The sequence below is a fragment of the Odocoileus virginianus genome, chromosome 12 (assembly GCF_023699985.2).
Source record: "Odocoileus virginianus isolate 20LAN1187 ecotype Illinois chromosome 12, Ovbor_1.2, whole genome shotgun sequence".
Taxonomy (NCBI): domain Eukaryota; kingdom Metazoa; phylum Chordata; class Mammalia; order Artiodactyla; family Cervidae; genus Odocoileus; species Odocoileus virginianus.
This window is the reverse complement of record NC_069685.1, coordinates 5,185,578-5,196,434: the sequence shown is the minus strand read 5'-3', so window position 1 is coordinate 5,196,434 and position 10,857 is coordinate 5,185,578. Positions and strand designations below refer to the sequence as shown.

At 40.8% G+C, this 10,857-nt stretch overlaps 1 long non-coding RNA gene across 1 annotated transcript; it reads right to left on the bottom strand.

The window, feature by feature from the left end:
• Positions 1-814: 814 nt before the first annotated feature.
• LOC139037685 (uncharacterized) lies at positions 815-10,452 on the bottom strand. Its single transcript, XR_011490516.1, has 3 exons — positions 10,328-10,452; positions 9,331-9,404; positions 815-1,402 (listed from the first exon to the last, which is right to left on the bottom strand). It is a non-coding gene; the product is annotated as an uncharacterized lncRNA (long non-coding RNA).
• Between the last annotated feature and the right edge of the window lie 405 nt (positions 10,453-10,857).

Below are 10,857 nucleotides of genomic sequence, written 5' to 3'. Positions count from 1 at the left end.
CGTTGCAGAAAACAGCATTCCAGGAAACAGAGACAAAAGCCAGGGCACAGCATGGCACTTGGAGGAACTACAAGTTGTTGGGCATGCCCAACGTCCAAACCACAAATCAGAAAGCTACAAGACACACAGCGAGAAAGGTCAGCAAGTTTACACGGTGAAGGGCTTGTTTAGACACTGAGAATTTACTCTCCAAACAACATGAAGGCTTGTAAATGCAGATTAACACAGTAAGGAGGCAAGAAAACAGCGGTACAGCATACAGCACGCGTGCAAACTCTGAGCTCTGTGGAGAGTTCTGTGGGCTACAGGGAGAACCTCAGTGAACAGTTCAGAGGATTGGGGCAGGAAGGATGAAGGGAAGGACAAATCGTCCCCCAGGAGGGGACACCGAGCCAAGGCCGACAGAACAAGGAGGAGTAAGGCAGGCAGGAAGGATGGGGCATGAGAGCGTGAAGCACAGCTGAACACCCACATTAATACTTACTCCTTCTCAAACCTAAAACGGGCACCCAAATCCCGTTAGAATCCACATGGTGCCTAATCCTCCTTTTCCTTGATCTTCGTCATAAAACTGAAGAATCAAAATATTAAGGAGCCAGAGGGCATCTCAAAGCACATTGAATCCAATGCGTTCCAACCCGCTCCACCCAAGGACCCTGAATAATAAGGGAAAGAACATGAACCAATGTTTGCTTGTTGTATCCTTTCTGATGTATAAATTTTGCATTCTGAGCCAAAACATCCGTATTTGTTTTAATATAAGAATAACATTTTTTAACCTCAGAAAGACTGAACCTCCACAGGACATTGCATCGTCTTTATTCACAGGCACACCTGCCAAGTGTGTGGATGTCCTCGGGAAAGCCCTCATTGACAGACTGGGACACAGAGGCCAACAGAGAGGTTATGGCATCTGCCTGAGGTCACACCGCGGGTTAGCCACAGTGCAAAGCCTGGAACCAGCACCAGAGCTCGCCTTGGATCTGCTTCCCACGGGGACTCCGCATTTGACACTGCAGCCCCCTCTTCCTTCCTGCCACTCCATGTTTCACTGATGCTCCTTCTCCAGCCTGTCGTGCCTCTCCCCACTCAGAGGGCTCAGAGGAAAGAGGGGTGAGGGAAAGCCGCATCAGGAGAGGAGCCCGCAGAACACAGTCTGACCAGTCCTGGCCTGATCCTCATCTGCTGCAGTCCTCCACGATCACAGGGTTAGGAAGGCTGCTCCTGGTTAATTATACCGCTGTTTCCTAGAGGTGCTCAGAACATATTTCTGCAACTTGGCTTAGAGCAGGGAAGGGGAAACCAACAGTCCCCGTGTCTGTCCCAGAAAGCCTCCCGCCAGCCATTCCCACCTGTGTTGAAAGTTTGATGAGCATCTCCAGAACAGGGCCCAGATGCCCTCCTGCAAAGGCAGAGAACAGAGAAAAGGCTAGGAAGCTGTATGGTTTTTCTTCAAACACAAGTCTGATCTGGTCACTCCCTCTGCCTAGATCGTGTCGGCAGCTCTGTCCCCAGGATAAGGCCCCCTCCCCAAGTGGTCTATAAGGACCATAAGGACCCGAGTCTGTCCGTTCCTGATTGCTCCAGCCTCTCCCTAAATCCCTCGCTTCCTTCTCTCTGGTACCCCATCCACACCCATGTCCCCACCACAGGGCTTTGGACCCGACGTTTTCTGCCACAGGGTCTTTGCCCTTGCCAGTGTCCTCATCCTGGAAGGTTCTTTCACCCACTCTGTGCCTAGTTTGTTCCTCATCATCGTTCAGCAATCAGCTCAAATTTTTCTTCCTCTGATGAGCCTTCTTTGACCTCCCAACAGTCAAACCTCCTACTCTAGGCCTTCAGAGCACCAGGTACCTTTCTTCAGAGCACTTATCACAACTACATATTTACACTGATTTGTGTGACTGATTCCTTGATTGCTATCTGTTCTCCCACGAGGCTGTCTGATCCACAAGGGCAGAGTCCCTGTAAAGATTTGCCCATTTTCACATCCTCACCATTTAACATCATGCACAACACAAAGCAGATGCTTGAAAAATCTGTTTATATAATAATTAAATAATGAACAAATAAACAAACAGATTTATTAAGTCCAAAACACGATTCGATGAGTGAGTGAATACGTGAAATTGTTTACAAAGGTCTTAGGGACTCAGGATTTTTAGTCCCCAGACCTGCATGTCTATCAGACATGACTACTATTTATTGTAGTCAGAGGCAATACCCCTCAGGGTTTCCCACTGTAGCACCTCTGAGTGTCTTTTATGTGCCTATATAGGGAGTGTTCTGCTAGAATCTCTCCTGACTACCCTCTTTCCCTTATTCTCACCCTCTATTCCAGCCATCTGCAAATCCTGCTGACTCCATTCCAAGGTATATCAAATTCCATCAGACATACAAAACCTGGGTGTCTCATCAACAAATGATGATGAAAGGAACTTTAAAAGATGTGCTTTTGGAAGAAAGAAAACTATCTCTGAAGGAAGATCTAAAATGCAAGAAGAAATGTAAGCCAAGAAGAGGCAAACATGCAGATAAATGTAAATGAATAGTTACTACATAGAGCTGCAATAATATGTAATACCATAATAATAATAGTATATAGTTTAGAGATTTTTTTAAAAAGCAGTCAACAATAATGTCTAAGATGTCTAATCTTATCTAATCTAAAGCTAATGTCTAAGATGTGAGGAAGTAGTCAGATTTAAATGTGCTGAAAGTTTAAAAAAAGAGTAGAATATTGTATATAATTTTAAGCTTTGTTAACTACAGTGACCCTTGAACTTTGCTGGGGTTAATCCGTGTACAACTTATAGTCACTCCTCCATATTCGAGGTTTCTCTGCATCCACGGATTTGATCAATCACAGACCATTGTTGTACTGTAGTATTTACTACTGCAAAATATCCAAGCATAAATGGACCCATGTAGTTCAAACTCATATTGTTCAAAGGTCAACTATACAGTTAAACTTTTAAGGATAAACATTAAAATAATGAGAATAGAGTTTATAATTTCCAGAAAATAATAGAAAAATATTTCATTAAAAAATTATCAACTAATCAATAAAAAGGCACAAAATAAAGAAAAAAGGTATCCAAAATAATCAAGTAAATAGCACAGGATGGTATAAATAAGTGTAAATATATAAACAGTCACAATAAGTATAAATGGGCTAAAGTTGCCAAATAAAGATAGAGATTATAAGATTATATATTTATATCCAATTATGTTATTTATAAGAGACATATCTAAAATATAAAGAATGGAAAGTAACAATTAAATAGGAATATTACACAAATACTACCCAAAAGAACTCATATATAGTTAAATTAATATAATAAAATATATTTTAAGTCTTTTAAATATGAGGGAGCTGCTTCATAATGAATGATAAAATGTTAAATTCACTAGGAAAACAATTTTAATTTTATATGAACTAATCACATAGCATCAAATACATAAATCATATTTGATAGAATTATAAGGAGCCAGTGACAAATCCATAAAAAATGGTGGGAGAGTTTAACATACCTCTCTTTGAAACTGATATATCTAGCAGGCAAAAAAATTAAAGTAGTAAAGATTTACCACACAATTAACAGCTTGATTTAAGACCTATGTAGAGAGGCTTGAATTAGAAATCAGAAAGCACAGATATGAATAAAAGTCAATAAATAAGTCTCAACATATTCCAAAGAATCTTTTCTATTTACAGACCATATTTTACAACCAAGTGAAATTAGCTTAAAAATGAATAATAAAAAGATAAACTTTCTAAAGCATTCATTTTAAACTGAAAATTTATCTCTAGGTTATTGGTGTGTCAAAAATAAAATAATAATGAAACTAATAAAATCATTATGAACTGTAGCAGTAATAGTACATGTTAAAACTTATGGAATGTAGATAGTGGTACTTAGAGGGAATTTCGTGGCCTCAGGGTTTAGCAAAGCTTTCCTTCATTTCTCCAATTATGCAGCTCATTGATTTATATATTTGTTCAATAAATGCTTAATCTGGCATTGTGAAAGCCATTCAGATGGAGGCTGCAGGACCCTGGGCTCCTGCGAACAGCTGTAGTTGCCAATAGCTCCAAAATGGAAATCCTGAGTGAGCCTGGCCTGTTCTCTAGGTGCTGATCTTCAAGAGCTGCTTGGAACTTAGCTTCTCCTGTGGTCAGGACATGGCAGGCTTTCCATTTCCCACGGCCGTTCTGCTCATAGACAGAGGCACTGGGATAGTCTTATGCTCAGAGGGACAACAGACACCAGAATTCTTCAAACCAAAAGGTGATACAGAACATCACTGGGTATTTTCTTGTCTTCTTGACTTTCTGCCTCCTATACTGTATTTTCCATTCTCTCTTTTAACAGGAAAGATCTCGTCCATATTCTCTCCACTCAAAAGTGAAAAGTCTCATAGGACTAAAGAATAGATATTTCCTCTTGTCTAGAAGATATTTCAAACATTGAGTGGGAGACATAAGAGGAGACCAACAACATCTATGGGTTTCCTAGAAACTAATTTCGAGTAGAAATGTAAGGACAATAGCCATCAAATTTCCTCAGAACTGCAGGGACAAAACAATATAATATTATAGAATTAGCAAGAGTCGTAAAGTTCATTGAAAAGAGCTAAGCAAAGTATGTTTGATTTGATTTGGATTTTATTTTATTTTGATGTTGATTTTTTAAAAATGTAAGGACTATAGACATTATCAGATTCTACAGTAGAATAATCAGGATAGATTCAATCTCTAATCCATTTCTTTCCATCTTTCCAAGCTGTCTCAGATGACCAGTTTTTGTCAAGTAAACTGTGTTCTCTATTTCTCTCCAACAGTTGGCTAAATCCCATGTTGAAAAGGTTGTCCCTAATCTTGTTTTCTCGGCTATCAAAGGCTGATCCTCATTTCTCAATTGCTGGGACAAGTTTTGAGACTATATAGTAGTAACTGGATTTTAAGTCTGCCTAAATTCCAGCATTTATTTGTTCTGAAACATAATACTTGCTCTCTTTGTTTATTAGACGTCCTCATTATGCAGGACATTTTAATTACAGTGCTATCATAGATTACATTAGATATGGCTCCTCTTCTTACAGTTAAAAATAGTGAGCATGATACAGCTGACTTTGTAGATGCTGTATCTAGGCGCATAACACTGTGTCATTGTAAATGCAAACCAAGAAAGATCAGTTCTGCTGCTAATCATCAGAGCCCGCTGTGTAGCTATTACAGTTTGTTCAAGTTAAAACAGTGACTGTGAGTCAGACTGTTCCTCCCTCAGACTTTAGAAAGCGCATGTCTTTAACAAAGATGGGCTTACAAGGAGGTTGTGCATGAGGAAATGCACATGAGCAGGGGCCGGGTTCCAAGACAGGGGATTGGCAAGCAGGAGGATATAAGCAAAAGCTGGGTCCACAGTCCTCCTCTTCAAAAACTTCCTCTCCTCAAAGCTTTTCTGCTATTTACTTAAAACTGAGATTGCGAAGGTTGTTCTTCGTTCCTCGGCAAACTTGATAGACGACCAGCCTTGGGCAACACACAATTTATGGACGTGAAAAATACATGCGCTGCCTACACATGCCGGTTCTTTATAGACGGGCTTTAGGGCGAGTTCAAGATGCCTGGGTAACGTACAAACCAGCATTAATAAATATCTACAGAGAAGACACCACTTTCCTTCCTTTCGAGATTAATTTACAAACAACCTTTGAAATGCCTACTATAACGACCATGACTGCACACTTCCTCTGTTCCCTTTGGTCGTGTCTCACAGCAGATGCCCTGAGCTGGTATTTAATATGAACTTCAGATACAAAGTCCCACCTGGAAACAACCAAAGGGACTATTCTTCAAAATAGTATATGTATTTTCAGATACAAAAGTAATAAATGTTCATTGTAGAAATCTTGTTAAAAAACAAAAAAGCAGGAAGAGAAAATAAGTCACTCATGATCTACCCACTGAGAAACTATTCACCATATGCTTTCAATCTTTTCTCCTAGGCATGCATATTTGCAAGGTTAGATCATATGTATGTATATATATGTGTTTGATCTGCAGGTTTTCACTTAATATATCACAACCACTTTCTAATAGTATTAACTATTATCCTGAAGTATACTATTTGATAGCTACGGAGTATTACATCATGCCACTGCAGAATAATTTTCTAGACAAACCTGCTACTGTTGAACATATAGATTGTTTTCAAGTATTCACTATTATGTGTGTGCTAAGTTGCTTCCATTGTGTCCGACTTGCTACCATATGGACTGTAGCTCACCAACATCCTCTGTCCATGGGACTCTCCCGGCAAGAATACTGGAGTGGGTTGCCATGTCCTCCTCCAGGGGATCTTCCTGACCCAGGGATTGAAGCAAGGTCTCCTGAGGCTCCTGCATTGCCGGCTAATACTTTACCACTGAGCTACCAGAGAGGCCCATTCACCCATTTGCTATTATAAATTTTTTTAATTTTAATTTTTTATTGAAATATAGTTGATTCATGTTTCAGGTATATGGCAAAGTGATTCAGTTATATATACTTTTTTCAGATTCTTTTTCATTATATAACATATTGAGTATATTTCTCTGTGCTGTACAGTTGGTCTTTGTCATTTATGTATTTTATATATATATTAGTGTATATCTGTTAATCCCAAACTCTTAATATATTCTTCCCCATTCCCTTTCCCTTTTGGTACCATAAGTTTGTTTTCTATGTCTGTGAGTCTATTTCTGTTTGAAAATAAGTTCATTTGTATCATTTTCTTTTAAGATTCCACATATAAATAATATCATGTATTTGTCTTTCTCTGACTCACTTCACTTGCTATGATAATCTCTAGGTCCATACATGATGCTGCAAATGGCATTATTTCATTCTTTTTATAGCTGAGTAATATTCCGTTTTATATACACACTACCTCGTCCTTATCCATGCATCCGCTGATGGCCACTTACCTCGTTTCCATGTCTTGACTACTGCAAGTAGTGCTGCCATTACCTTTGAGGCACGTGTGTCTTTTCAAATTAGAACTTTCTCCAGATAGACACCCAGAAATGAGATTGCAGAGCTATATGATAACTCTATTTTTAGTCTGGTTTTTTTTTAAGATGTTTTGATGTGGATTATTTTTAAAGTCTTTATTTAATTTGTTACACTACTGTATCTGTTTTATGCTTTAGGTTTTTGGCAGCAAGGCATGTGAGATCTTAGCTCCCAGACCAGGGATGAAACCGACACCCTCTGTATTGGAAGGAGAAATCTTAACCACTAGACCATCAGGGAAGACCCCTATTTTTAGTTTTTTAAGGAAGTTTCATATTGTTTTCCATAGTGACTGCACCAATTTACCTTCCTACCAACAGTGTAGGAGGGTTCCCTTTTCTCCACACCCTCTTCAGCATTTATTATTTGTAGAATTTTTAATGAGGGCCATTCTGACTGGTGTGAAGTGATACTTCATTGTGGTTTTGATTTGCATTTTTCTAATAATTAGTGATGTTCAGCATTTTTTCATGTGCCTATCGGCCGTCTGTATGTCTTCTTTGGAGAAATATCTATTTAGGTCTTCTGCCCAGTTTTTATTGTTTGTTTTGTTTTGTTGTTATTGAGCTGTATGAGCAGTTTGTATATTTTGGAAATTAATTCTTTGTCAGTGCATCATTTGCAAATATTTTCTCCCATTCTGTAGGTTGTCTTTTCATTTTTGTTTATGGTTTCCTTTGCTGTGCACTAATATAAATTCTAGAATCATGAATATTCTTGTACATAAGAACCATCTTTGCATTCTTGGCCATGGGTATTAATATCCTATTAAATTACATTTTCCAGTACTGCATTTTATTTAGAAGTTTTGCATCTATGAACGGACTGTTCCTAAAACCTGTGGAATGCATGCAAACACCATCACTCTGTCCCATGTTTCATAGAGAATTGTCTTGGGGAAGGGGATCAGAACAGGTGGCAGCTGATGCTATATGTACCATCTTGGTCCCACAGCTATTTAACCCTGTGCTTGCTATAGGTGCTCCAAAGAATGCAAAGCCAAACTAATTCAATTGGCCTTGGAATTAGAGCAACTGTTCTATTATTGTTAGCAAATTCCTGCTATAAATAACCTGACAGTATCCATCTGCATGGGATGCAGAAAAACAAGAAACATGCAAAGTAAAGACCAAAATAGACCTGGGGTCCATCTGGTACACCCTCTCTATGGGCCCCAAACAGATGGTACAAATTCCCAAGATGTACCTACCCAATGGCACTGTCCTATCTTGGGGAAGAAGGGGGATTCCTTACAGCAAATGGCCCAGCCAAAAAGAAGAGGGAAATCAGCCACTGAGATTCATCCCTTGATTCAAAAAATAATTTTTGGAACATCTGACCTGTTCCAGACATTGTTCTCAAACTTAGAAATAAATGAACCCTCTCCCCAGTTCTCCCAGTTGGATGACCTAGGCTGAGTGTTCACTTTCCACTGAGTTTTTTCTCTTGACCAATTTGCAGCAACTGGTACCAGTTCAGTCATTTGCAATGTCTTCAGCTTGAGTCCTCATCCACCAAACTTACTGGCCAGTCCTGGAGGTCAGAGGCTATAACCCATTCATCTCTGGACCTCTGGCCCATCACAGTGCCCACCATCTAAACAGTACTCTGTAAGTAATGAACTTCAGAAGAGTTTAGCATTTCAGAAGAAGACGTTCTCCAGAAATGGGCATCATCTTCTTTCCCTGATCTCTTGTCAAGGAGTAGAAAAGATAATAACCCTTTCCTGAGTTATGGTGGAGGATCCAACATGGGTTCAAACCTGCACAGAAATGGATTTACTGTGCATTAAAATGGGAGGGACTTTTTCGTTACAGGTCTCTCTGGCATTTGTCAACTCTGAGCATAGAGATGGAGATATATATAGAGACAGACAGGTAGATATATATAGCCAGCCCAGTAGATAGAGATAGATGGATAAGAGAGAAAGTGGGAGCTGGCAGGGGACACCATGTGTTATAGACAGGAAAGAGATGAAAGGTGAAAAGTAAGACTGATTATAGCCCAAAGCACCAAAGCTCAGAATGATCCACAAAGAGGTGAGAAACATCAGGACAGTCAGGAATTAGCACTTTCTAGGAGACAGTGTCAGGGCTTTAAAGGCTTTTGAATAGCAAGGCCTCTTCACTTTTACTGCTTGCAGCTGGAGGGAAAAAAAGAAAAGATGACAGTCTGTGACTGCCTTCAGCAAAAGGAAACAGAGACACACACCCATATGCCCAGGCACTGAGTCACATGCACTAAAAGATAAAGGGATGACTGCAGGTCACCTGTTTCCAGCCAAATCCAAGCCCTGGATGCATCTCAGGATGCGTTTCTTCCAACAAAGTTGCCTTGCTTCCTGCTGGAGAAAGAGAGCAAATCTGTGAAGGCTGGGTCCTGGGGTTCTGTGAGGAAGCTTTGGGGAATGATGACTTTGGCTTCTGTCGCTACTTATTCACTGTCTGGGTCCCACGTGGCATTTTCCCACAGTGAGGGGATGCTACCAGCAATGGGGAAGTGGCTCCATGACCTTCAAAGAGGTAAACGAACGAGAAAATGAGGGCAGATCCAACAGGCCATCTGCTTGGACCAGTATCTCTGAGCTTCCTGGCAAGGCATGACTCATGAGAAATCAAGCCAAGTAACTGCAAATGAACTCAGGTCCGAATATGGTCCTTAATCCAACCCAACTGTCGGCGCCAAGAGGGATAAAATTAAGTAGAAAGGCTTCCCACCTGCCAGTGGGAAAAAAAATTTGCAAGAAATGTCCAGTTTGGCCTCCTGTAAAACAGCTTGATGTGGGCTTTCTGCTCGGCTACTTCTCCACACTCCTTTGACGAAGCCCACACTTGAATATTCTGCACCTGGTGGGAGTGAGAGTCAGGGGCGTGTGTGGAGCTGACTCCATCCCAAACACCCACCTAGGAATTTCTATTCCTAGGAAACTCTCTGGCCAACCACGGGTCCATGGAAATCTCAAGCCAAAGTGAAAGCCCCCTTTGGATGCTGAGTCCCCCCCGCTCCCCATTTCTTTCTGAGATAATAGGAGCCATGTCCTGCCATCAAAAGAAGAATAAGCCACCAAACGAGCCCAGAGAGACAGGCAGAAAATGCTTATTAAATGTGATCTGTGGTCACCGTGTACAGAAGACATCAGAACCATTTCCATTCACCCCTCCATGAACACCGTTTCAATGGCCTTATTGTGGGGAATCACCGCAACTGTCAATCCTGCTATTTCACCTACGAAATTAACAAGGCTTTCTGGAGGCTGCCTCCCCTCACCTGTCAAATCTCTGCGGAGCACAGAACCCGAAGGCGCTGTGGTGAATGAGCCCTTCTCAGGTGGGAAAGCGATGGTGTCAGACCCAGGCCCCTTTTCTCGGCAAATTCTGGGACTTGCTGTCAGGTCTAAATATATTCTTTCAGGAAAATAGCTTAGTCCTTTCCTTGGCAAGTAGATATTGGCCTATATTTTTAATCTATGTGGGGGTGTGTGTAGATCATATTTATGCATTTTCTGGCTGCGGGTTGAGCCTGCTGGCAGTAGGACTGTGTGTGCACAAGTGTGAACACAGAATTCGCTAAGTCCCTTAGCTGTTCCCCACAGTTATTTGAGAGAGAGCTCATGGGCAGCATGGCTGGCCTCTCATGGAATATGTGGCCCCAGACTAGGAGTCTTTGAGGTTGACTTTATGGGTTCAATCAGTTCCTGCCAACCAGGGGCTCAGCAACTCGTGGAGAATGGGGAAGAGAGATACAGACCCTACCCACAGGGTGAAACTAGGATGACTTGTCTGGAGGCAATGATGAAC